Consider the following 25,900-nt stretch of genomic DNA (forward strand, 5'->3'; position numbering starts at 1 on the left):
TAATCTTGCTATCTCTTATACTTTTATTTTTCTCCCTTAAGAATATGATTTCTCTCTCATCACATTCAATTTGGATCTGTGTATTCCATGGAAACAATGTAAAGACTGGTAAATTGCCTTCTGTGTGGGGATGGCTAGGTGGTGTAGCCTTGGAGTCAGGAGTACCTGGGTACAAATCCTGTCTCAGACACTTAATAATTACCTTGCTGTGTGGCCTTGGGCAAGCCACTTAACCCCATTTGCCTTGCAAAAAACCTAAAAAAAAAATTGCCTTCTGTGGGGGGTGGGGGAGGGAAGTAAGATTAGGATAAAAATTGTAAAACTCAAAATAAATAAAATCTTTAAAAGGAAAAAAAATGCTCATATTGGTATCCCTGGTTCTAGCATACTGTTGCCTAGATTGGTAATATATCCAAGCCAGTGTTCCAATTTGAACTCAGATCCTCCTGACCCCAGGACCAGTGCTCTAATTGCTACACTACACTACCTAATTGCTTGGAATTTGCTTTCCTTGATTATAAACATTTGTAATAGTTATTTTTGGCTTTTTTTCTTTTCTCAAGATGATAGGGATAGGGAGATGGGAGGGAAAGACAATAAAACTGAATTTGAAAAAATAAATTAAAAACAAATTTCAGCCATGGCTTCTGACTGCTTCTGAGATCAAATAAAAAGACTTATTTAGCATTTCAGAGCCTATACACTCTTACCTTAACTTCCTGGTTACTACCTGTTTCCACTCACAGCAAAATAAGTATGTATACTTATCCATCTTCCCCGTTGATACATACACTCCTGGAAGGTACATGGCAGTACTCTCTTCTAAAAGGGCAACTGCTCTATGCTCTCCCTTTCAAGAAATTTTATTGAGACCCTTAGGCCTGGCTGCTTTAAAGTTCAAATCTCCTTTATACAAGAAAATCTATACATGAAGTGGCTTCAACTTCATTTTCTAGAACACTTTCAGAAGTCAGATACTCTATTCTCCAGGTAAAATAGCTGGTATTTCTTAAATTTAAATTAAGTATTTAAAAACAGAACTACTTCAATCTTAACAGTTTGTTTTAAGAAAGAAAACTACATCAAGAAAGGGTGATTAAAAAAGGGGTTTTCTGCAACAACTGCCATTAATTGTGTTTTCTACTATTGATGTTGTACCAGAGCACAATATTAAGACTTTTAGTTTACCTACAAAGTAAATGGATTCCTTCCTAAAAGAATCAGTGACATCTTAACTCATGGGTGAATTGGATTTAAGTGAGACAGAATTGCATGAAGTTGTCAGCTTCATTCACTCTTATAGTCATCAAAGTTTAAGGGCAAGACAAAAGTCAAAAAGACTGGTGATAAGTCAGGATGTGGTGGATGACCTTGGCAACTTTGATTGACCAAATTCTACTCACTCCACAATGACTATTTTAGCCACATTCATGAAGGGTGGAACAGATTGTTCCCATCCACCCTTCCACCAGAGGAAAAGTCTTCACATACTTGGGGATAGACACCCACTTCATGATTGTGCAAAGTGTCTCAGCAGAGTCACCTCTGGCTATGTAGGCTTCATCATTTTTGGTCCAACACTCTCTCTATGGTGCCTCCTTGAAGTCACTACACTCTCACTTGAATTGGAAGGCCTTTTCTCTTCCAGAGGAGTTGGAGGGACATTAGGGCCATATTAATATTTAAACCTTCCCCCTACTTACCCCACAACAAAAAAAAAACTGAAGAAAACGAGGAAATTCCTAGAACAGGAGGTTAGTCCTACCAGATAACCTGTCCTTGCCATAGCACTTTCCAACACACTCCACTACAATTTCTCACTCAGTCCCTGTTACCTCCCCTCTCCATTTATAATCATAGGGATTTCCATTTCTTATTTTTTTTTCCTTGATGGGAGTAGATACTGGGTTGTAATCACCCACATGTCCTTCAGTACCCCTCCATCTATTCTAGGGGGAATTAAATAAAGAAAAATGTCAACAAAACCAAATAATACAGCAAGCATAATTAACCTACCACCAGTTTAGGGCCAGCTAAGAGGTGTTAGGGTGTTGGCTTGGGCCTGGTCACCAAGATGACTTCTGACTTCAGGCCTCATATACTAAGAAGATGTGTGATCCTAACCAAGTCACTTAATCCTGTGGATCTCTATTTCTTCATCTGTAAAATGGGCTGAAGAAAATGACATATCATTCTAGTGTCTTTGCAAAGAAAACCCCAAATGGGATTACCAAGAGTCTGACACAACTCAGTAGCAGCAGTTAATTTCAAACAACAGGATCTGGAAACAAGGGGGAAAGACAACCTGAGTACCTGGATACAGTAGAGTGGGGTGGATAGGACCCAGGTAGGGTGAGGAGGAAATGGGTTTGGGCTTGGGACCAGTGGCTACGTCCAGGAAAGTGTCACCCAGATGTGCTTCAGGAAGACTGTGAGCTCTCTTCACTGACTGACCAGAAGGGATCCGCAGGAGGGGTAGAGGATGACTGGCCAGCCATATCTCTGGCAGGCAGGGATAAAGGAAGGACCAGCTTACCCGGACTGCCATGTGGTGCCCCTCCCCCACATATAGATCGTATCCCTTAAGTGCCATCCACTAGAATGGATCAAATAAAAACTAAAGACCTTATGAGCCAACAAGAAATATTAAAACAAATTCAAAAGACTGAAAAAGAAATTTAAGCAAATGTAAGCATCACAAAGCAAAAACAATTGACCTGGGAATTTGATCAAGGAGGAGAAATTTAAGAATCATTTACTATCTGAGCACCCACACCCAATCACACCTAGCCCCACCCAAGCACACCCTCACCCCACACATGCATAATACATAATCCATATCTTATTTGGGATAATCTTAAAAGAAAATTGCCCTGATCCCTTAGAATTAAAGGGCAAAGTAGGAATAGAGAACTAGCTTAGCTAGACACCCCTAACCAATTGCATCCTGAACTTCCTCAAAACTATTTCACTGCTTTGGAACATACACTCCTGTAGATGAAAGAGGGCCAAACCCTTTTCTTCCCCAGGAAATCACAAACATACACAGAGAAACACAAGTGAATACACATTGCAGTCCTATTCAGACATATGAGTTCCTCCTTCTTTTCCCAGGCTCCAGCCCGGCTCCTCTACCTCACCCACCACCCAAAGAACCTTCTTTTGTAGGAAAAGAAAAAAACCTGGTTCATGCTCTTAATGTTGTTGTCCTCCAGCTCTCCAAAGAGGGAAAGCTGCCCCTCCCCCCTGACCACAATTAACATTGCTCATCAAAGTGACGGAGGTCTTTTGAGGTATCCATTCAGTACAGTACATCCATTCAGTAGGCACTTTAATGGATTGATTTTGAATTTTTTGGACTATGTCCTTCCATCCAGGTCCCAACAATTTCCCAGGGCAGAATGGATGTGAGTGCTTGTTAAAGGCCAGGATGTGAGTTTGAATTTACCAAGTCATCAAAGAAGGAGGGAATATGTTAATGAGGAAGCGTGTGACTTGAAGAGTTAAGACAGAGGTCTTCCAGTTGGCGGGAGTGGGGCCGCTATTGATCTTTTGAATCTATGTTGGAAGGTGAGGATGCACGTGGTGTGTGGTTTTTGGATTAAGGCACAACTGAGTGTGGAAAAGTTGCCGTCAGCTAACAGTGTACAACGTCAACTGTAGGGGGGGGTGAGGAACATGCCGAGTAAGACTATACTTTCAGGGATCATTTCTATAGTTTGTTACTAGAGAATTGTGGCTGAAAGTGTATCACCGAGGTAACCACGAGGAGGAGCTGTGGCATTCTCTCCTGAGCGTGAAGCCGGCTTGCGGTGCTGCTTGGCAGCGGCTGCCGCCTGCCATTGATGATCGTTCTTGCCTTCCTTCGGGTGTGGCGAGAGGGAGAGAATGCAGGCTGAGTGGTTCTTCCTCCTCTTTTTCTCCGTCGTGATGCAAAGGCAAGACCGTGTGACTGCGTGCAGAGCTGCTTTTGCCCCTCGCCATCCCCGCTTCCTCCCACAGTGCCTTCTACTGGCCACGGTGCTGTGTTCACTGGGGCTGGATGACCTCCCAGGAAGGAGGAGATGCAGGAGAAGCAGCGCGTGTCAGACGACGGGCACCCCACCCCCAGACATCAAAGTGAAAGTGACCACTCGGCCCAGCCCTAACCCTAACCTCTCTGCCATGACCCCACACACCCCCAGCCTGCCCTCCCCTCTCCACTTAAGATCGATCGCCTGTGGACAATGTGCATTCTCTTCTCTTTCCTTCACAAACCTCTTGTTTTGCCTTCACACACACACACACACACACACACACACACACACACACACATACAGGTCCCCCACTGCCCTGCCACCTTCTCTAGAATTAGGGCCACTGAAAAGGAGAGGAAAATCTCAACCAAAAAACAATGATACAGCCAACATATTGCCCATGGGTAGGCACAGGGAAACAATGGTGGACCTGGGCCTCGAGGCAGGCAGCAAGGTGACGCTTTCTACTCCTCAGGAACAGGTGCAAGTAAAAGGGAAGAGGGGACTGGAAGGAAACGACAAGCTTCATGTTGAAACAACAATGACCTTGGACTCCTGCCAGGCATTGGCTTTCGGCTAAAGACCAGTCACAGCCAAAGCAAAGTTGCCATCGTTTCTGTTTTGTCATATTTCTTTCATAAAGAAAAATGGACTTCTACTGTGAGGGGATCTCGTTCCATACCAGATTTGCTCGCCTTATTCCATTCATCTACCCTTCCCACAAAGGCATTGCCTGTAAGGAACAATCTCTGCCAAGGAAAAGAATAGGAAGGGAAAAGAGAAAATCATAAGCAAAACCAATCCATATGCATTAAATCCTTATCATGATTTCTTCTCCAAGGGAAGGACTGGCAAAGAAGAGGTGAAAGTCACCCCGTGTATCCCACCTCTTCGAGTGTATTTGAGAGGATCAGAGAGCTTTGGACCCTTAGAATGGATTGGGCCGAACAACCGGCAGGAGTGAATGCATCTTCTCTGCTGAGATATGAGCTCCCAGCATTGACAAATCAGAAGGAATTCTGCCTAGGACTAGAGGATGTCTGATTGATCAGCCCTTGAATAGACTACCTTAGCTAGACAAACCCTCATAAATTGGACCCTGAGGAAAATAGTCATTGAGAGCATCCACACAATCTGCTCCTGAAAGAGATAGAAAATAAACAAAAACACGACGACGACGACGACGACGACGACGACGACGACGACGACGACGACAACTCAGGAATATGACAGCCAAGTTCCAGAACTCCCAAGTCTAAGAGAAAATATTACGGGCAGCCAGAAGGAAACAAGTTGAATATCGTGGAGCTGCAGTCGGGAATACACAGGACTTAACAGCATCCACGTTAAGGGCTCGTGGGGCTTGGAATATAATATTCCGTTCCGGAAGGCAAAAGAGCTTGGAATGCAACTGACAATCAACTTCCCAGCAAAACCAAAGATCCTCTCCCAGGGGGGAAAAGAGGGACTTTCAGTGCAACAGGGCAATTTCAAGTGTTGTTGTTGAAACAGCCAGAGCCGAACAGAAAGTTTGATCTTCAAGTCCAGGATTCCGGTGAAGCACAGAGAGGGTGGAGGAGAAGAGCACATTGTGAGGGATTTAATGATGATGAACTGCGTGTAGTCCTGCATGGCAAGATGATATTGATAATACTCTTATGAACCTTCTCATTTATCAGAGCAGTTAGAAGGAGCATATAGATATATAGGTATAGACGAGGTACAGGAGGGAGCTGAATTTGAAAGGTAGAAGACATCGTCAAAATGGAATCAATGGGTAGAAAGGAAATGTACTGAGAGAACAGGAAAGGACAGGTAGGATCGACTGAGATATTTCAAGTAAAAGAGTCAAGAAATAGCTGTTCCAATGATATGGGCTGGGGGGAGGTGAGGGGGAATGAAGGAACCTTCGTTCTCATCAGAAATGACTCAGGGAGGAAACACTAAAGCAAGGGGATGGGAGAAAGGGGTTAGAGGGAGGGGAGGGGGCTCTTGGGAGAGGATGGTTAGATAGAACACATTTTCTCTTTGACTTTTTTGCAAGGTTGGTGGGATTGGGTGCCCTGTCCGGGACCAGGGGGGCTGGGTGGTTGCTAGATCTCTGGGGTGAGATGTGGACTTGGGGCCTCCTGGCACCAGGGCTGGTGCTCTGTCTGCTGCAATACTCAGCTGCACTATAGCACGTATTTGAAGAGGGACTGGGTGAAAGGAGAGAGAACTTATAGGAAATGTTAGTGGGGAGGAATGGTTGAAGGGAATTACAATCGACAGCAACTGTGGAAAAATATGGAAGTATCTTCTCTGAAGGACTTATGACAAAGAATGTGATCCACCCCAGAGACACAGCTGATGGTATCTGGACACAGACTGAAAGACATTTTATTTTCTCTTTCTTTCACTTGCTTTCTTCTGTGGACTTTAATTTTGGCTTTTTTGGCAGGGGTGGGGGGGGGGCGGCGGGGAGATTATGTTTACTCTTACAACAAGACTCATTTAATCATGTGTACATGAATAAAAATGTAAATTAGATAGAAAAAGGGAAAAAAGAAAAGTTGGAATTAGAGCAATAACAAATAAACAAACAAACTAATAAATAAGTGAATGAATGAATGATTGATAGATTCTATTAGCAATTGACAGTATTGATTCTGTTGCTTTTCTTTCGTGGAGATGTAACAATAGGCATTTCTCCTTCTGCCCCTCCACCTTCTCTAGAATTAGGCCGTTTTTTTGAAAGTTTTTCTTTATTATGAGGTTTATCATTTTTCCCCATTATGAATGAATGAAAAGAAAAACTTGCTAGAGTGAGATAAAATTGTACAAACCTTGTGAGATACACCTTAGAAGGTAGCCGTACCTCCCCTTGGACTGAGGCATGAATTTGTCTCAGGTAATTTATGGCCTTCAGAACTCTTTCCCCCTCCCTCTTGGATGTTTACAGGCTCTTAGAGTTTTAGTTACAATCTAAGAGGTCCACCCATTCCATGACATGCCCCTAATATGATCCCCCCTCACATCATATGATGCATGATATTCTTTTTTTTTTTTTTTAGGTTTTTGCAATGTAATGGGATTAAGTGGCTTGACCAAGGCCACACAGATAGGTAATTATTAAGTGTCTAAGACAGGATTTGTACCCAGGTACTCCTGACTCCAAGGCTGGTGCTTTATCCACTAAGCCACTTAGCCGCCCCAATGCATGATATTCTAATGAATCCCAATTGTCACAGGGGGTGTCTGGGTTAATATTCAATTACCTAATTGTTCAAACTCAGTTGCTTTAGGTCAAGATCTCTAGGTCACTCTTGACTGGTTGAGAACCTGTTTCAGGTTTGCTATCCTTGGAATGGAAGTAAGAAAACTCTTCCAGTCTTGTGATTGGCTGGGCCATTCCCCCTTTGTAATGGATTCCCTAAGGGCTCTCCTCCACACCCTGTGAAGACCAACACCCTGTATTCCTCACATCCCCTAATCTCACTTCCCTCCCCCTACCCCCAGAAGGCAGTTTGCTAATCTTTACATCATTCCCATAGTATGTATTGATTTAAGTTGAATGTGATGAGAGAGAAATCATATCTTTACAGAAGAAACACATAGTATGAGATATAGCAGAATTACATCATAAGACAACATTTTTTTTTAATTAAAGGTAATCATTTTTGGTCTTTGTTCAAGCTCCACAGTTCTTTTTCAGGATACAGATGGCATTCTCCATCACAGATATTCCAAAATTGTTCCTGATTGTTGCCCTGTTGGTATGAGGAAGTCCATCAGTGTTGATCATCGCCCCCATGTGACTGTTAGGGTATACAATATTCTTCTGGTTCTGCTCATCTCATTCAGCATCAGTCCATGCAAATCCCTCCAGGCTTCCCTGAATTCCCATCCCTCCTGGTTTCTAACAGAACAATAGTGTTCCATCACATATGTATACCACAATTTGTTAAGCCATTCCCCAATTGAAGGACATTCACTTAATTTCCAGTTCTTTGTATGTGACTTTATTTTATATCCTGAAACTTTTCTAAAGTTGCTAATTGTTTCTAGTAGTTTTTTAGATGATTTTTTAGGATTCTTTAGGTATACCATCATGTCATCTGCAAAGAGAGTTTTGTTCCTTCCTTTCCAATTCTAATTCCTTCAGTTTCTTTTTTTCCCTCTTATTGCTGAAGCTAACATTTCTAATGTTCTATTAAATAGTAGTGGTGATAATGGACTTTCCTGTTTCACCCCTGTACTTATTGAGAATGCTTCCAGTTTATCCCCATTGATTATAATGTTTGTTGATAGTTTCAGATAGATACTGCTTATAATTCTCAGGAAAAATCCATTTATTCTTAAACTCTAGTGTTTTATTAGGAATGGATACTATATTTTGTCAAAAGCTTTTTCAACATCTATTGAGATAATCACGTGATTTCTGTTAGTTTTGTTATTGATATAGTCAATTATATGAACAGTTTTCCTAATATTGAACCAACTCGACATTCCTGGGATAAATCCTGCTTGGTTATAATGTACTATCCTAGTGATAACGTCCTGTAATTGCTTTGCTAAGATTTTATTTAATATTTTTGCATCCATATTCATTAGGGAAATTTGTCTATAATTTTCTTTCTCTGTTTTGACTCTTCCTGGTTTAGTTATCAACTCCATAATGGTGTCATTGAAGGAATTAAGCAGAGTTCCATCTTCACCTATTTTCCAAAGAGTTTATATAGAAGTGGAACCTGCTGTTGCTTAAACATTTGATAGAATTCACTTGTGAATCCATCTGACCCTGGAGATTTTTACTTAGGGAGTTCAATGATAGCTTGTTGAATTTCTTTTTCTAAAGTAGGGTTATTTAGATATTTAATTTCCTCTCCTTTTAACCTGGGCAAATTATATTTTTGTATATATCCATCCATTTCACTTAGATTAACAGATATATTGGCATAGAGTTGGGCAAAACAATCCCTAATTTTTATTTAAATTTCCTCCTCATTGGTGGTGAGTTCACCTTTTTCATTTATGATACTAGTAATTTGTTTTTCTTCTTTATTTTAGTCAAATTAACCAAAAGTTTACCAATTTTATTGATTTTTTCATAAAGCCAACTCTTAGTTTTATTTATAAGTTCAATAGTTTTCTTGCTTTCAATTTTATTAATTTCTCCTTTGGTTTTTAGAATTTTTAATTTGGTATTTAATTGGGGGGTTTAATTTGTGTTTTCTCTAATTTTTTAGTTGCATGTTTGGTTCATTGATTTCCTCTTTCTCTATTTTATTTATGCAAGCAGTTAAAGATATAATATATCCCCTAATAACTGGCTTGGCTCTATCCCATAAGTTTTGATACATTGTCTCATTATTGTTATTATCTAGGATGAAATCATTAATTCTCTCTATTATTTGTCGTTTGATCCACTCACTCTTTAAAATGAAGTTATTTAGTTTCAAATTAGTTTTAGGTCTGTCTCTCCATGGCCCATTATTGCATGTGATTTTTTTTGCATTATGATCTGAGAAGGAAGCATTCACTATTTCTGCCTTTATGAATTTGATTATAACGTTTTTATGCCCTACTATATGCTCAATTTTTGTATAAGTGTCATGTACTGGAGGGAAAAAAGTATATTCCTTTCTATCCCCATTCAATTTTCACCAAAAGTCTATCATGCCTAGGTATTATAACAATCTATTCACCTGTTTAACTTCCTTCTTTATTTTATAGATTTTTCTAAATCTGAGAGAGGGAGATTGAGATCTCCCATCAGTAGAGTTTTGTTGTCTATGTCTTCCTGTAATTCATTCAGCTTCTCCTCTTAGAATTTAGATGATTGTTTCATTGTCTATGGTATCTTTTAAGAGGATAGTTTCCTTCCTTATCCCTTTAAATGAGATCTATTTTTAGCAGCTGCTTTGTCTGAAGTAGGGATTGCTACCCCTGCCTTTTTCACTTCAGCTGAAGCAAAATTTATTCTGCTCCAACCTTTTACCTTCACTCTATATGCATCTTTCTGCTTCAAATGAGTTTGTTAGCAGCATATTGTGAAATTCTAGTTTTAAATCCATAGTGCTATTTGCTTGCGTTTTTTGGGAGAATTCATTCCATTCACATTCAGTTATAATTACTAACTCTTTATTGACTTCCATGCTATCTTTCCTCTATTTGTATTTTCCCCCTTTTTTCACTTTATCCATATTCCCCAGTATTTTACTTCTGAATACAACTTCTTTCAGTGTTTTCCACTTTATATCCACCCCCTTCCCCTATCTTTCCCTTTTCCCTTTACCCCTCCTTCCTTCCCTTCCTTCTGTAAGTTCCTCTTTTCCTCCCCCCCTTTCCCCTTTTAATATTTGAAAGGTAAGATAAGTTTCTTAACTTTACTGAATTTGTGTATGTTAATCCTTCTTTGAGGCAAATCTGATGAGAGTAAGATTCAGGCAGTTCTCAATTCTTCCCTTCTTCCCCTCTATTGCATAGGTCCTTTGTACTTCTTCTTGTCATGTAATTTACCCCATTCAATCCATCCTCCAACCATAGGCTGGGGTCACAAATGTAGTTGATGCATTGGTTCCTATATATTTCCCCACCCTGCTTATTATACTAATGAGCAAATATAGATCTCTCTGAGCATGTGCAAAAGAGGTCAAGACTAGGTTACTCTTGACCAGTTAAGGACTAGTTTCTTCTAATCTAGTTTGTCATCTTTGGAATGGGAGTAGAAGAAGTCTCCCAGTTTTTCGATTGGCTGGGGCCATTCCCCCTTTGTAATGGATTTCAAAGGGCCCCCTCCACACCCCGTGAAGACCAACAACGCCCTTCATTCCTCACAGGCAGCATCTTGTTATTTTTATTGTAACCTTGTTATGGGTGACCCTAACCCTGACAGATCAGAGGATTAGAAGCTTTGTAAGATGCTGATACATTGGAACTGCGCCATTTTCCAGGCAAACCTCAAGTTTCTCTCCTTCTGATCACCTGGACACTAAGATTCCTTGCTCCAAATTTCAAAATTGTTTTCCCTCTTTTTCTTTTTAAATTGTTTTTTCTTTCATCTTTTTTGCTGTTTTTCTCATTTTCCTTTTTATGTTTTCCTTTTTTCCTAGTTTTACATCTTACCTTATTTATTCATTTTTATTTATTTATTCCTTCATTAATTTTGTTATTAATTCATTCATTCATTTATTGTCTCTCCACTTCCTTCATTAGTTCCTCCCCAGCACCATTCTATGGAAGCTACTACTTTCTGGTGGACCTCTCATTAGAAGAGGGGGAAGAAACTCTATTACCCCCAAGTTGACCTGTCAAGAGTTCCTAGTAGGATATTAGGGGTTTTTTCCCTTTAATGAGCAAGGTACCTCAAACTGCAAATTTACATTTAACTTTCAATGACTAATCTTACAGACTGGTACTGTCAGGCATCCAGTATAATCACAGAACTGAGCCCAGGAAACCTGGAGAAGAGTTCTCTTTTCTTTGTGAAGGGCAGAGCTGCAGTACAAAAGTACCTTCTGAGAGAAGGGCCTGTTCAGGTCCTGACAATATCTAATGAGTGGAAAGATGACATTGTCCTACTGTTTTAAAGTCTGTGAGAAAATAAACTTAGATATACAGGAATGTCTTTCTATCACCAAAAACCACAAGTTGCCGCTCATGATTGATAGGTTCAACAAAACACGTTGCTCAGAAAAAAAATAGAAAAATCAAAGTTATTTAAATCTATAAGATTTTTGGAACAGAAAAAAATCGAAACAAAAAGGCAGAGAGGTTAGGGTTAGGGTTGGGCCGAGTGGTCACTTTCACTTTGATGTCTGGGGGTGGGGTGCCCGTCGTCTGACACGCGCTGCTTCTCCTGCATCTCCTCCTTCCTGGGAGGTCATCCAGCCCCAGTGAACACAGCACCGTGGCCAGTAGAAGGCACTGTGGGAGGAAGCGGGGATGGCGAGGGGCAAAAGCAGCTCTGCACGCAGTCACACGGTCTTGCCTTTGCATCACGACGGAGAAAAAGAGGAGGAAGAACCACTCAGCCTGCATTCTCTCCCTCTCGCCACACCCGAAGGAAGGCAAGAACGATCATCAATGGCAGGCGGCAGCCGCTGCCAAGCAGCACCGCAAGCCGGCTTCACGCTCAGGAGAGAATGCCACAGCTCCTCCTCGTGGTTACCTCGGTGATACACTTTCAGCCACAATTCTCTAGTAACAAACTATAGAAATGATCCCTGAAAGTATAGTCTTGACCGTGCCCTCCACCCTGTCACCATCCCTGCCCTCCCCACACCCCTTACCATCATGGCCACCGGGCCACACTCCACTGCTTCCATCCAAAAGACACCCAGCCAGAGGACAATCCACACCCTGTGCGGCCACAGCCCTTTCCACACAGATTCCAGGGATCAGTGGCAGCCCCATTCCCCTAACTGCAAGACTTCTGTCTCTACTCTTCAACTCGCACTCTTCCTTATTAACATATGCCCTCCTTCCTACCACGGACCTAGATGACTAGATGACAGGACGACTTCGAACAAAATGAACTGATGAATTGATGAATTCAAGCACACACCCTCTTCTTGCCTTTTATTAGAATCTGACTGGAATGACGCAGTTCAAAATCACTCCAGCTGATCAACATCTGCGAAGTGTCTGCCCCATTTTTTGAACCTAGGTGGAGATGGACAGCCCAGAGCCCTTACAAACTAAAGTCCCTTCTAGAGCCCCTCCCCACATGACAAAGTTTGTCATCAAGTACCTTCATTTCTTCTATTTTCTTGGATTTGTTTTATTCCATCTTTTCAATCACATCAGGAAAGTTGTTCAACATTCATCCACTTGCCTAATTATAACTTAAACAATTTTCTTCCACCTTCCCTGCCCCCACCTTCCTTCAGGGACCCATAGTCTACTCAAAGTTGTATGTGGTAAACTTCTGTTTTACATGTTTTTATTATAATTGTTTTGTACAGAGGAATTAGCGCGAAGACAAAAGAAAGAAAACCAAGGGGTAGGAAGGAAAACACTTCAGAGAAATTATAAGAAGGTGAACACAGAGTTCATTCAGATTCCATGTTGGGGTTTTTTTATTTTTTTTCATTTCCATCATGATGCGATCCGCCTTGGCTATACCAGGTGTCTCAGGTTGTCTTTAGCTCTGCAGTGCTGAGAACAGCACCCATCATAGTTGTTCAACTCACAGTGATTTTCCTGTGAATCCCTTTAATTCTACAATGGTAAAAATGAAAACCCGTGGAACCCTGAGATTCTAACGTTCAACGTGGAGAAGCGAGCACAGGATCACTCCCAACTTGGGAAATGGGGAAAGGCTGTTTGCGAAGCCTGTAATTGCCACGGGCCATTGTGGGAGTTTGGAGGTCCAGATCAAGAGGGAGAGCATTCCGAGAGATAAGAAGGATGATCTGCAAAGGCAGGGGACCATGCCCTGTGTGACCATGGGAGGTAGGGCTGGAAGTTTGTTTTGGCTGGAGGATGGAGTGCATGAAGTGGGGAGGGCAGGAAGGTAGGCTGATGCAACACCTTTCATGTAAGGATAGACAGGCCAAAGATTGGAGTTTATACTTTTGTGCAGGCCAGAGTAGAGAGTTAGCGAGTCTTTTTGAACCAGGGAGTGTGGAATACTTGGTCCTAGGGGATGAGGTGGATTGAAGGGGCTTTGCTTCTGTGGGTAGTTGCTCACTTTTAGGGAGGACAACACCAGATCATCTCTTGGATGCATGAAAGGGGAAGCTTTCTCTTCATAGAAGTGTAATTCTGCGGTCCTACTTTAGGTGGCGAGAGGTGAGAATGGGAGGAGTAACAGTGGAGGTGGGAATGGTGTGTGTCTTTGTGTGTCTGTCTGTTTGTTATTGTGACTTTCTGTTTGTGTGTGCGTGTGCGTGTGCGTGTGCGTGTGCGTGTGCGTGTGTGTGGGAGAGGATGGTAAGTGCCACAAGTAGAAACAACAGAAAGGGACCCAGTAGTGCCTGGATCAAAGTGCATGAAAGGATCGATGAGAGGGAAAACCGGATGCTGGCTTCCATTTGTTTTACTTTTCCCCCCAGAAGAAGGGACATTTCTCAGAGGGTCCGATTTGCTTTTTGTTTGCGTGTATGTGTGTGTTTTTTGGGTCTGTGCTTTCTATTCCTTTTGGACTGTCTATCTCTATGGCAGTTTTGAAAAGGACACTGCGCAGAGTGGTTGCTACAAAAGTCCAATGTCAGGATGTCGGCTTCATCTTTGTGATGGGCGATGTCACTTTGGGCATCGGAGAGGGGCAGTTTCCCTCTTTCACAGGAGAGCTGGAGGACTCACGTGACCTGTCCACAATATTCAGTCCATGAACAAACTTCCTTTGTTCCTACAAAAGAAGGTGGGTGAGGTAGAGGATAATGACTAGTTTTGGGGAGATGTACATTACATGTGTCCAGATATGTCTGCACTGTGTATGCAGGTGTGGGCCTTGTGAGAAGGACGGGTTTCATTTCGAGTTTCAAGGCCTATCTCTCCAACTCTGCACAGCATGTTCCAAAACAGTGAAAGTGTTCTGAGGAAACTCAGGACTATCTATCTGTCTATCTATTGATCTATCTATCTTTCTATCTCTCAATCTATTTATTTCTTCATTATTCAATCACTCATTCAATCATTCACTTATTTATTAGTTTGTTTGTTTATTTGTTATTGCTCTAATTCCAACTTTTCTTTTTTCCCTTTTTCTATCTAATTTACATTTTTATTCATGTACACATTATTAAATGAGTCTTGTTGTAAGAGTAAACATAATCTCCCCGCCGCCCCCCCCCACCCCTGCCAAAAAAGCCAAAATTAAAGTCCACAGAAGAAAGCAAGTGAAAGAAAGAGAAAATAAAATGTCTTTCAGTCTGTGTCCAGATACCATCAGCTGTGTCTCTGGGGTGGATCACATTCTTTGTCATAAGTCCTTCAGAGAAGATACTTCCATATTTTTCCACAGTTGCTGTCGATTGTAATTCCCTTCAACCATTCCTCCCCACTAACATTTCCTATAAGTTCTCTCTCCTTTCACCCAGTCCCTCTTCAAATACGTGCTATAGTGCAGCTGAGTATTGCAGCAGACAGAGCACCAGCCCTGGTGCCAGGAGGCCCCAGGTCCACATCTCACCCCAGAGATCTAGCAACCACCCAGCCCCCCTGGTCCCGGACAGGGCACCCAATCCCACCAACCTTGCAAAAAAGTCAAAGAGAAAATGTGTTCTATCTAACCATCCTCTCCCAAGAGCCCCCTCCCCTCCCTCTAACCCCTTTCTCCCATCCCCTTGCTTTAGTGTTTCCTCCCTGAGTCATTTCTGATGAGAACGAAGGTTCCTTCATTCCCCCTCACCTCCCCCCAGCCCATATCATTGGAACAGCTATTTCTTGACTCTTTTACTTGAAATATCTCAGTCGATCCTACCTGTCCTTTCCTGTTCTCTCAGTACATTTCCTTTTTACCCATTGATTCCATTTTGACAATGTCTTCTACCTTTCAAATTCAGCTCCCTCCTGTACCTCGTCTATACCTATATATCTATATGCTCCTTCTAACTGCTCTGATAAATGAGAAGGTTCATAAGAGTATTATCAATATCATCTTGCCATGCAGGACTACACGCAGTTCATCATCATTAAATCCCTCACAATGTGCTCTTCTCCTCCACCCTCTCTGTGCTTCACCGGAATCCTGGACTTGAAGATCAAACTTTCTGTTCGGCTCTGGCTGTTTCAACAACAACACTTGAAGTTGCCCTGTTGCACTGAAAGTCCCTCTTTCCCCCCCTGGGAGAGGATCTTTGGTTTTGCTGGGAAGTTGATTGTCAGTTGCATTCCAAGCTCTTTTGCCTTCCGGAACGGAATATTATATTCCAAGCCCCACGAGCCCTTAACGTGGATGCTGTTAAGTCCTGTGTATTCCCGACTGCAGCTCCACGATATTCAACTTGTTTCCTTCTGGCTGCCCGTAATATTTTCTCTTAGACTTGGGAGTTCTGGAACTTGGCTGTAATATTCCTGAGTTGTCGTCGTCGTCGTCGTCGTCGTCGTCGTCGTCGTGTTTTTGTTTATTTTCTATCTCTTTCAGGAGCAGATTGTGTGGATGCTCTCAATGACTATTTTCCTCAGGGTCCAATTTATGAGGGTTTGTCTAGCTAAGGTAGTCTATTCAAGGGCTGATCAATCAGACATCCTCTAGTCCTAGGCAGAATTCCTTCTGATTTGTCAATGCTGGGAGCTCATATCTCAGCAGAGAAGATGCATTCACTCCTGCCGGTTGTTCGGCCCAATCCATTCTAAGGGTCCAAAGCTCTCTGATCCTCTCAAATACACTCGAAGAGGTGGGATACACAGGGTGACTTTCACCTCTTCTTTGCCAGTCCTTCCCTTGGAGAAGAAATCATGATAAGGATTTAATGCATATGGATTGGTTTTGCTTATGATTTTCTCTTTTCCCTTCCTATTCTTTTCCTTGGCAGAGATTGTTCCTTACAGGCAATGCCTTTGTGGGAAGGGTAGATGAATGGAATAAGGCGAGCAAATCTGGTATGGAACGAGATCCCCTCACAGTAGAAGTCCATTTTTCTTTATGAAAGAAATATGACAAAACAGAAACGATGGCAACTTTGCTTTGGCTGTGACTGGTCTTTAGCCGAAAGCCAATGCCTGGCAGGAGTCCAAGGTCATTGTTGTTTCAACATGAAGCTTGTCGTTTCCTTCCAGTCCCCTCTTCCCTTTTACTTGCACCTGTTCCTGAGGAGTAGAAAGCGTCACCTTGCTGCCTCGAGGCCCAGGTCCACCATTGTTTCCCTGTGCCTACCCATGGGCAATATGTTGGCTGTATCATTGTTTTTCGGTTGAGATTTTCCTCTCCTTTTCAGTGGCCCTAATTCTAGAGAAGGTGGCAGGGCAGTGGGGGACCTGTATGTCTGTATGTCTGTGTGTGTGTGTGTGTGTGTGTGTGTGTGTGTGTGTGTAGCCAAAAGAAGAGGTTTGTGAAGGAAAGAGAAGAGAATGCACATTGTCCACAGGCGATCGATCTTAAGTGGAGAGGGGAGGGCAGGCTGGGGGTGTGTGGGGTCATGGCAGAGAGGTTAGGGTTAGGGCTGGGCCGAGTGGTCACTTTCAGTTTGATGCCTGGGGGTGGGGTGCCCGTCGTCTGACACGCGCTGCTTCTCCTGCATCTCCTCCTTCCTGGGAGGTCATCCAGCCCCAGTGAACACAGCACCGGGGCCAGCAGAAGGCACTGTGCGAGGAAGCGGGGATGGCGAGGGGCAAAAGCAGCTCTGCACGCAGTCACACGGTCTTGCCTTTGCATCACGACGGAGAAAAAGAGGAGGAAGAACCACTCAGCCTGCATTCTCTCCCTCTCGCCACACCCGAAGGAAGGCAAGAACGATCATCAATGGCAGGCGGCAGCCGCTGCCAAGCAGCACCACAAGCCGGCTTCACGCTCAGGAGAGAATGCCACAGCTCCTCCTCGTGGTTACCTCGGTGATACACTTTCAGCCACAATTCTCTAGTAACAAACTATAGAAATGATCCCTGAAAGTATAGTCTTGACCGTGCCCTCCACCCTGTCACCATCCCTGCCCTCCCCACACCCCTTACCATCATGGCCACCGGGCCACACTCCACTGCTTCCATCCAAAAGACACCCAGCCAGAGGACAATCCACACCCTGTGCGGCCACAGCCCTTTCCACACAGATTCCAGGGATCAGTGGCAGCCCCATTCCCCTAACTGCAAGACTTCTGTCTCTACTCTTCAACTCGCACTCTTCCTTATTAACATATGCCCTCCTTCCTACCACGGACCTAGATGACTAGATGACAGGACGACTTCAAACAAAATGAACTGATGAATTGATGAATTCAAGCACACACCCTCTTCTTGCCTTTTATTAGAATCTGACTGGAATGACGCAGTTCAAAATCACTCCAGCTGATCAACATCTGCGAAGTGTCTGCCCCATTTTTTGAACCTAGGTGGAGATGGACAGCCCAGAGCCCTTACAAACTAAAGTCCCTTCTAGAGCCCCTCCCCACATGACAAAGTTTGTCATCAAGTACCTTCATTTCTTCTATTTTCTTGGATTTGTTTTATTCCATCTTTTCAATCACATCAGGAAAGTTGTTCAACATTCATCCACTTGCCTAATTATAACTTAAACAATTTTCTTCCACCTTCCCTGCCCCCACCTTCCTTCAGGGACCCATAGTCTACTCAAAGTTGTATGTGGTAAACTTCTGTTTTACATGTTTTTATTATAATTGTTTTGTACAGAGGAATCAGCGCGAAGACAAAAGAAAGAAAACCAAGGGGTAGGAAGGAAAACACTTCAGAGAAATTATAAGAAGGTGAACACAGAGTTCATTCAGATTCCATGTTGGGGTTTTTTTATTTTTTTTCATTTCCATCATGATGCGATCCACCTTGGCGGATCCCCAGAGACCTAGCAACCATCCAGCCCCCCTGGTCCCAGACAGGCCACCCAATCCCACCAACTTTGCAAATTCAGAAAGTGACTTCTGCCCAAGATGGTAGAGAGAAGACAGGTACAGTTCTAAAATCTCCTTATCTCTTCCCCATCTATCACATGAAAGAAACCTCTTAAAAGAAATCCGAAGCAGGAAACCCAGAAAGAAAAGCTAGGATCGGAAAATCTACCTTAGGATTTGTCTCGTGCAGCAGCCTTGGCTGAGTAACGACCGGTGAGTCTGGGCTGTGAGCCCAGATCATCCCCAGATCATCCAGATTAACAGATGAACTGGCACTGAGAGTCTGAGGGCCCGAGAGCCAGACCTGCTGGATCAGTGGTGGGTCTGTATAAAGGGGGCTTGGGTCCGCGGGGAAGCTGAGGCGCTTGTGTTAATGCTGTCCCCCTGGAGCTTGGGGAAGGGGCTGCGGGGAGAGTTCCGGTGCAGGAGAGCTGGGAACGACATCCCTGGGCTCCTCGGGTCTGAGCAACTCTGAGTCCACATCTCCATTGCACTGAGGCCTCCTCCAAAACAAACAATTGCAAACTACTTCTGCCTCAGGCCCAGGTGTGTGAGCAAAAGAACAAGCCCAGCTAAGGTATGACCTCAGGCCAGGGTAAAGCCCACCATTGATTGAAGGCAAAAGAGTTCAATAGTTCCAATTCCTTCACTCACGGGAAGGGAGAAGGCCTCTCAACCAAGGTCACAGACACTCCAGAGAAAGCAACCATCACCTCCTACTGGTCACCCAGAGAAACTACACTCAGTAAAGTCTTTAGCGACCCCAAGTCCAGGTGAACCAGCCTCCCCCCCCAACTCAAGGTCTTAGCATAATGAAGAAGGGTCAGCAGAAAGGTGGATCCATAGAAAAATTCCTGGAAGGGAAAGACTCCAACTCAGAGAGACCTGGAACCTCTGAGGAGAATACAATCTGGTCTCCAGCAGAGAAAGACTTCCTTGAAGAAATAAGGAAGGAGCTTAAAAATTTGGGAGAGACAATTAATACCTTGCAACAAGAAAACAAAACCTTGGAAAGTACAATTGGACGAACACAAAAGGAGAATAAATCTCTCAGATCCTCAAGTGAGCAAATGCAAAGAGAAATTAATTCTCTCAAAACCTCAATTGGTCAAATGGAAAGCTCTTTCAAAAGTAGAATTGACCAATTGGAAAAGGAGTTGCAAAAGGCTAATGAAGAAAACTCCTCCCCCACAAAAAATAACAGAGTCTACAGAAACTAATGACTCCATGAGACAGCAAGAGTCAGTTAAACAAAATCAAAAAATAGAAAAAAGTGCAGCAAATGTAAAATACCTCATCAACAAAACCAGTGACCTCGAGAATAGATCGGAGGGGCAACCTGAAAATTATAGGACTTCCTGAAAACATTGAAGAGAAAAAAAAGCCTGGTCTTAATATTACAGGATCTAGTGATGGAAAACTGCCCTGACATCATGGATTCGGAGGGCAAAGTAGTTATTGAAAGAGTACATCAATCCCCACAAGAAAAAGATCCTAAAATGAAAACATCAAGTAATATTGTGGCCAAACTCCAGAACTATCAGATAAAAGAGAAAATCCTGCAAGCAGCCAGAAAGAAACAATTTAAATATCAAGGAGCCACAGTAAGGATCACGCAGGACCTGGCTGCATGAACTTTAAGGGATTGAAGGGCCTGGAACGAGATATTTCGAAGACCACGGGAGCTTGGAGTGCAGCCAAGAATCTACTTTCCTGCAAAGCTGAGCCTTGTCTTCCAGGGAAAAAGATGGACATTTAACGAAATGGAAGAATTCCAAAAATTTCTCATGAAAAGACCAGAGCTAAACCAAAAATTTGGACATCAAACAGGAGGTTCAAGAGACACATGAAAAGGTTAAAAAAAAAAGGGGCAGTAAAAGGAAAAAAATGCAATCCAAGTAGGTTGAAACTGGCTATATTCCAGCATGGGGGGGGGGGGGGGAAGAGACTCTCATAAATCTTGAGAAATGTAACTCTAACAGAGACAATATACCTAGCCAGAAATGATGGACATACATGATCTATCCATGAGACTGCTATCTAATGGGATGTAACTGGCTTTAACCCCACTTGGGAGAAAGACTCTAATAACTCTCAGAAATTTTGACTCTATTCAATAGAATATACTGAACTAGAAGGGACAGACACTCAGAATTTTCTATGACCTAGATAGAATGATCTAAAAAAATATACTACCTCCCTAAAAAGGGGGACAGGAAAGAGAGGGGAGGAGGGAGGTGATTGAATGGGACAAATCTCATTACACTAAGAGGTACAATAAACCTATTGTACCTATTGTAATAGAGGGGAAGAAGGGAGCAGAGGAGAAACACCTGAATCTTCTTCTCATCAGACTTGGCTTAAAGTCAACCTACACATACTCAGTTAACTTATAAAACATCTAACCTTTCAAGTATTAAAAGGGGAAAAGGGAAGGGGAGTGGGGGAAATAAGGGGAAATAACAAAAGGAAGGGAAGGGAAATGGGAAAAAGGGAAATGGGAAAGAAAGGGGAGGGTGTGATATAGAAGGGCAAACACACTGAACGGGGTGGTATTCAAAAACAAAATACTGGGGAATATGGATAAAAGGGGGGAAAGGGGGAAAAATACAAACAGAGGGAAGATAGCACAGCAGGCAATAAAGAATTAGTAATCATAACCTTGAATGTGAATGGGATGAACTCTCCCTTAAAATGTAAGCAAATAGCAGAGTGGATTAAAAACCAGAATCCTACAATATGCTGCTTACAAGAAACCCATTTGAAGCAGAGATACATATAGAGTAAAGGGAAAAGGTTGGAGCAAAATATATTTTGCTTCAGCTGAAGTAAAGAAAGCAGGGGAAGCAATCCTTATCTCAGACAAAGCAGCAGCAAAAATAGATAGCATGAAAAGAGATAAGGAAGGAAATTTTATCTTCCTAAAAGGTACCATAGACAATAAAGTCATTTCAATGTTGAATGTATATGCATCCAGTGGGACAGCACCCAGATTCTTAGAGGAGAAGCTGAAAGAATTACAGGAAGACATAGACAGCAAAACTCTACTAGTAGGAGACCTCAACCTCCCACTATCAGATTTAGATAAATCAAATCATAAAACAAACAAGAAAGATATTAGGGAGGTAAATAGATTGTTAGAAAAATTAGATATGGTAGACTTATGGAGGAAACTGAATGGGGATAGAAAGGAATATACCTTTTTCTATGCAGTACATGGAACTTATACAAAAATTGACCATGTACTAGGACATAAAAACCTAATGATCAACTGCAGAAAGGCAGAAATAGTGAATGCATCTTTCTCAGATCACAAAGCAATAAAAGTCATATGCAATACTGGGCCAAGGAGATATAGACCCAGAGCAAATTGGAAACTGAATAACCTCATTTTATAAAATGAGTGGACCAAAAAACAAATTATAGAAAGAATTAACCATTTTATCCTGGATAATGATAATAATGAAACAACATACCAAAACCTATGGGATTCATTCAAAGCAACTCTCAGGGGTTATATTATAGCTCTAAATGCTTATATGAATAAATTGGAGAAAGAGGAAATCAATGAACTAAACATGCAACTAAAAAAATTAGAGAAAGAACAAATCAAAAACCCCCAATCAAATACCAAATTAGAAATTTTAAAAATTAAAGGAGAAATTAATAAAATCAAAAACAAAAAAACTATTGAATTAATAAATAAAACCAAAAGTTGGTATTATGAAAAACCAATAAAATTGATAAACCTCTGGTCAATTTGATTAAAAAAAGAAAGAAGAAGACCAAATTGCTAGTATTATAAATGAAAAAGGTGAACTCACCACCAATGAGCAGGAAATTAAAATAACAATTCAAAATTATTTTGCCCAACTCTATGCCAATAAATTTGATAATCTAAGTGAAATGGATGAATATTTACAAAAATTTAAGTTGCCCACGTTAAATAAAGAAGAGATTAAATACCTAAACAACCCTATCTCAGAAAAATAAATTCAACAAGCTATTATTGAACTCCCTAAGAAAAATCTCCAGGGCCTGATGGATTCACAATCAAATTTTACCACACATTTAAGGAACAATTGGTTCCAATGCTATATAAACTCTTTGGAAAAATAGGGAAAGATGGAACTCTGCCTAACTCTTTCTATGAAACCAATATGGTACTGTTACCTAAACCAGGAAGAGTTAAAACAGAGAAAGAAAATTATAGACCTATTTCCCTGATGAATATAGATGCAAAAATCCTAAATAAAATCTTAGCAAAACGACGACAACAAGTCATCACTAGGATAATACATTATGATCAAGTAGGATTTATTCCAGGAATGCAGGGATGGTTCAATGTTAGGAAAACTGTCAGTATACTCAATTATATCAATAACAAACCTATCAGAAATCATATGATCATATCAATAGATGCTGAAAAAGCTTTTGACAAAATACAGCATCCATTCCTATTAAAAACACTAGAGAGTGTAAGAATAATTGGACTGTTCCTTAAAATAATTAGCAGTATCTATCTGAAACCATCAACAATTATTATATTCAATGGGGAGAGGCTAGAGGCATTCCCAGTAAGATCAGGGGTGAAACAAGGGTGCCCATTATCACCACTACTATTCAATATTGTATTAGAAATGTTAGCATCAGCAATTAGAGAAGAAAAAGAGATTGAAGGAATTAGAATTTCTTGGGAAGGAAGAGACAAAACTCTCACTCTTTGCAGATGACATGATGGTCTACCTAGAGAATCCCAAGAAATCATCTAAAAAAACTACTGGAAACAATTAGCAATTTTAGCAAAGTTGCAGGTTATAAATTTTTTCATCAAGTACCTTCATTTCTTCTATTTTCTTTGATTTTTTTATTCCATCTTTTCAATCACATCAGGAAAGTTTTTCAACATTCATCCACTTGCCTAATTATAACTGAAACAATTTTCTTCCACCTTCCCTACCCCCCCCGCCTCCTCTCAGGGGCCAACAGTCTAGTGAAAGTAATAACTGGTAAACTTTTGTTTTACATGTTTTTATCATAATTGTTTTGTATAGAGGAATTAGCATGAAGAGAAAAGAAAGAAAACCAAGGGGTAGGAAGGAAAATACATAAGAGAAATTATAAAGAAGGTGAACACAGAGTTCATTCAGATTCTACGTTGGGGTTTTTTTTTTCATTTCCATCAGGATATGATCGGCCTTGGCTATACCAGGTGTCTCAGGTTGTCTTTAGCTCTGTAGTGCTGAGAACAGCACCCATCATAGTTGTTCAACTCACAGTGATTTTCCTGTGAATCCCTTTAATTCTACAATGGTAAAATGGAAACCCGTGGAACCCTGAGAATCTAACGTTCAACATGGAGAAGAGAGCACAGGATCACTCCCAACTTGGGAAATGGGGAAAGGCTGTTTGTGAACCCTATAATTGCCATGGGCCATTGTGGGAGTTTGGAGGTCCAGATCAAGAGGGAGAGCATTCTGAGAGATAAGAAGGATGCTCTGCAAAGGCAGGGGACCATGCCTTGTGTGACCATGGGAGGTAGGGCTGGAAGTTTGTTTTGGCTGGAGGATGGAGTGCATGAAGTGGGGAGGGCAGGAAGGTCGGCTGATGCAAGATCTTTCATGTAACAATAGATAGGCCCAAGACTGGAGTTTATACTGTTGTGCAGGTCAGAGTAGAGTATTACTGAATCTTTTTGAACCGGGGAATGTGGAATACTTGATCCTAAGGGATGAGATGGATTGCAGGGATTTTGCTTCTGTGGGTAGTTGCTTACCTTAGGGAGGCCAACATCAGATCATCTCTTGGATGCATCAGAGGGGAAGCCTTATCTTCATAGAAGTGTAATTCTATGGTCCTACTTTTGGTGGCAAGAGGTGGGAAGGGGAGGAGTAACAGTGGAGGTGAAATTTTGTGTGTCTTTGTGTGTCTGTCTGTTTGTTATTGTGACTTTTTGTGTGTTTATGTTTGTGTGTGTGTGTGTGTGTGTGTGTGTGTGTGGGAGAGGAAGGTAAGTGTAATATAATCAAGTTGGAAAGGTAGGCTGATGCACGATCATTTATGTCACAGGAGACAGGGCAAATAGTGGAGTTTATACTTTTCTCTGGCTGGAGTAGGGAGTTATCGACTCTTGTTGAGCTAGGGAGCAAGGAGGGCTTGGTCCTGGGGATGAGATGGGAAGCAGCACCTTACCCTCTGTGAGCAGTTGCCCATCTTTGTGGAGGTCAACACCCAGTAGTATCTTGGGGGCATGAGAGGGGAAGCCTTTTCCTCGTTGAAGTGTAATGCCATGGTCCTACTACAGGTGACAACAGGTTGGAATATGTGGAGTAATAGTGGAGGTTGGTAGTTGTGTGTGGGAGAGGAAGGGAAGGAAGTAGGGGTAGTAAAAAGGGACTCATGGTGTCTAGATCATAGTGAATGAAAGGATTGGTGAGAGGAAAACCAGATACTGGCTTCCATTTGTTTTGATTTCCTCTTAGAAAAAGTTTAAGTTTCTCAAAGAGTTTGATTTGGTTTTTCTGTATATGTGTGTATTTTTGTGAGTTTTTGTGTTTGTTTGCCTGTGCTTTATGTTAGTTTGGGACTCTATCTTTCTCCTAAGTTCTCAGAAGGACCTTGTGCAGAGTGGATGCTACAAAAGACCTTGTTCAAGTGCCAGATGTTCACTCCATCTTTGTGATGAGCAAGTTTGACCTTGGGGAGTAGCAATCTTTCTCTTTCATTGGAGAGCTGGAGGACAATGGGTCCACAATGTTCAGTGGATGAACAAATTTCTTCTTTTCCTACAAAAGATGGTTCAGTGGATGATGAATTGAGAAGAATGACTTGAGCCTGGTTAGGGAAGTTTGGGGAAACATACAGCTGTACATATGTCCAGATATTACTGCATTGTGTATGCAGGTGTGTATCTCTATATATGTTTTTGATGTTTATGAAAAGAAGGATTTGAATTTGACTTTCTAGACCTCTCTTACCCTCTGTAGAGCATGGGCCAAACCAGTGAAAGGTTTCTGAGGAAACTCAGGCTGCAATATATGAGGGGTTGCCTTGCAAAGGTGGTCTGCTCAATGGCTAGTGAACCAGACATTCTGTAGTGCCCTGAAGGACTCCTTCTGGTCAGTCATTGAAGGGAGCTCATAGCCTCAGTGCATCCTAGCTCCTTGAAACTCATAGATGCAATCATTGCTCCCAATGATTTACTGAGTTCCTCCTGCTGGTTAAAACTTCACTGTTCTTCTCAAATAACAATCAAAGAGGTGGGGTGTCCAGGTTGAATTTCACCTCTTTGTCCCCAGTCCTTCCTTTGCAGTAGAAATAATGATAAGTAGTGTGTATTGTTGGACTTTGCTTGTGATTTTGTCATTGTTCTTCCTAGATTTTTCTTTAAAGAATATC

At 41.9% G+C, this 25,900-nt stretch overlaps 3 non-coding genes across 3 annotated transcripts; 1 reads left to right on the forward strand and 2 right to left on the reverse strand.

Annotated features, from left to right (window-relative positions):
• Positions 1 to 3,687: 3,687 nt before the first annotated feature.
• LOC141515811 (small nucleolar RNA U3) lies at positions 3,688 to 3,904 on the forward strand. Its single transcript, XR_012476548.1, has one exon. It is a non-coding gene; the product is annotated as a small nucleolar RNA U3 (small nucleolar RNA).
• An 8,118-nt stretch (positions 3,905 to 12,022) lies between these two features.
• On the reverse strand, positions 12,023 to 12,239 carry LOC141515812 (small nucleolar RNA U3). Its single transcript, XR_012476549.1, has one exon. It is a non-coding gene; the product is annotated as a small nucleolar RNA U3 (small nucleolar RNA).
• Positions 12,240 to 17,345: 5,106 nt separating this feature from the next.
• Positions 17,346 to 17,562, reverse strand: LOC141515814 (small nucleolar RNA U3). The gene has a single exon (XR_012476552.1). It is a non-coding gene; the product is annotated as a small nucleolar RNA U3 (small nucleolar RNA).
• Positions 17,563 to 25,900: the final 8,338 nt, after the last annotated feature.

Source organism: Macrotis lagotis, chromosome 2 (genome assembly GCF_037893015.1).
Source record: "Macrotis lagotis isolate mMagLag1 chromosome 2, bilby.v1.9.chrom.fasta, whole genome shotgun sequence".
Classification (NCBI taxonomy): domain Eukaryota; kingdom Metazoa; phylum Chordata; class Mammalia; order Peramelemorphia; family Peramelidae; genus Macrotis; species Macrotis lagotis.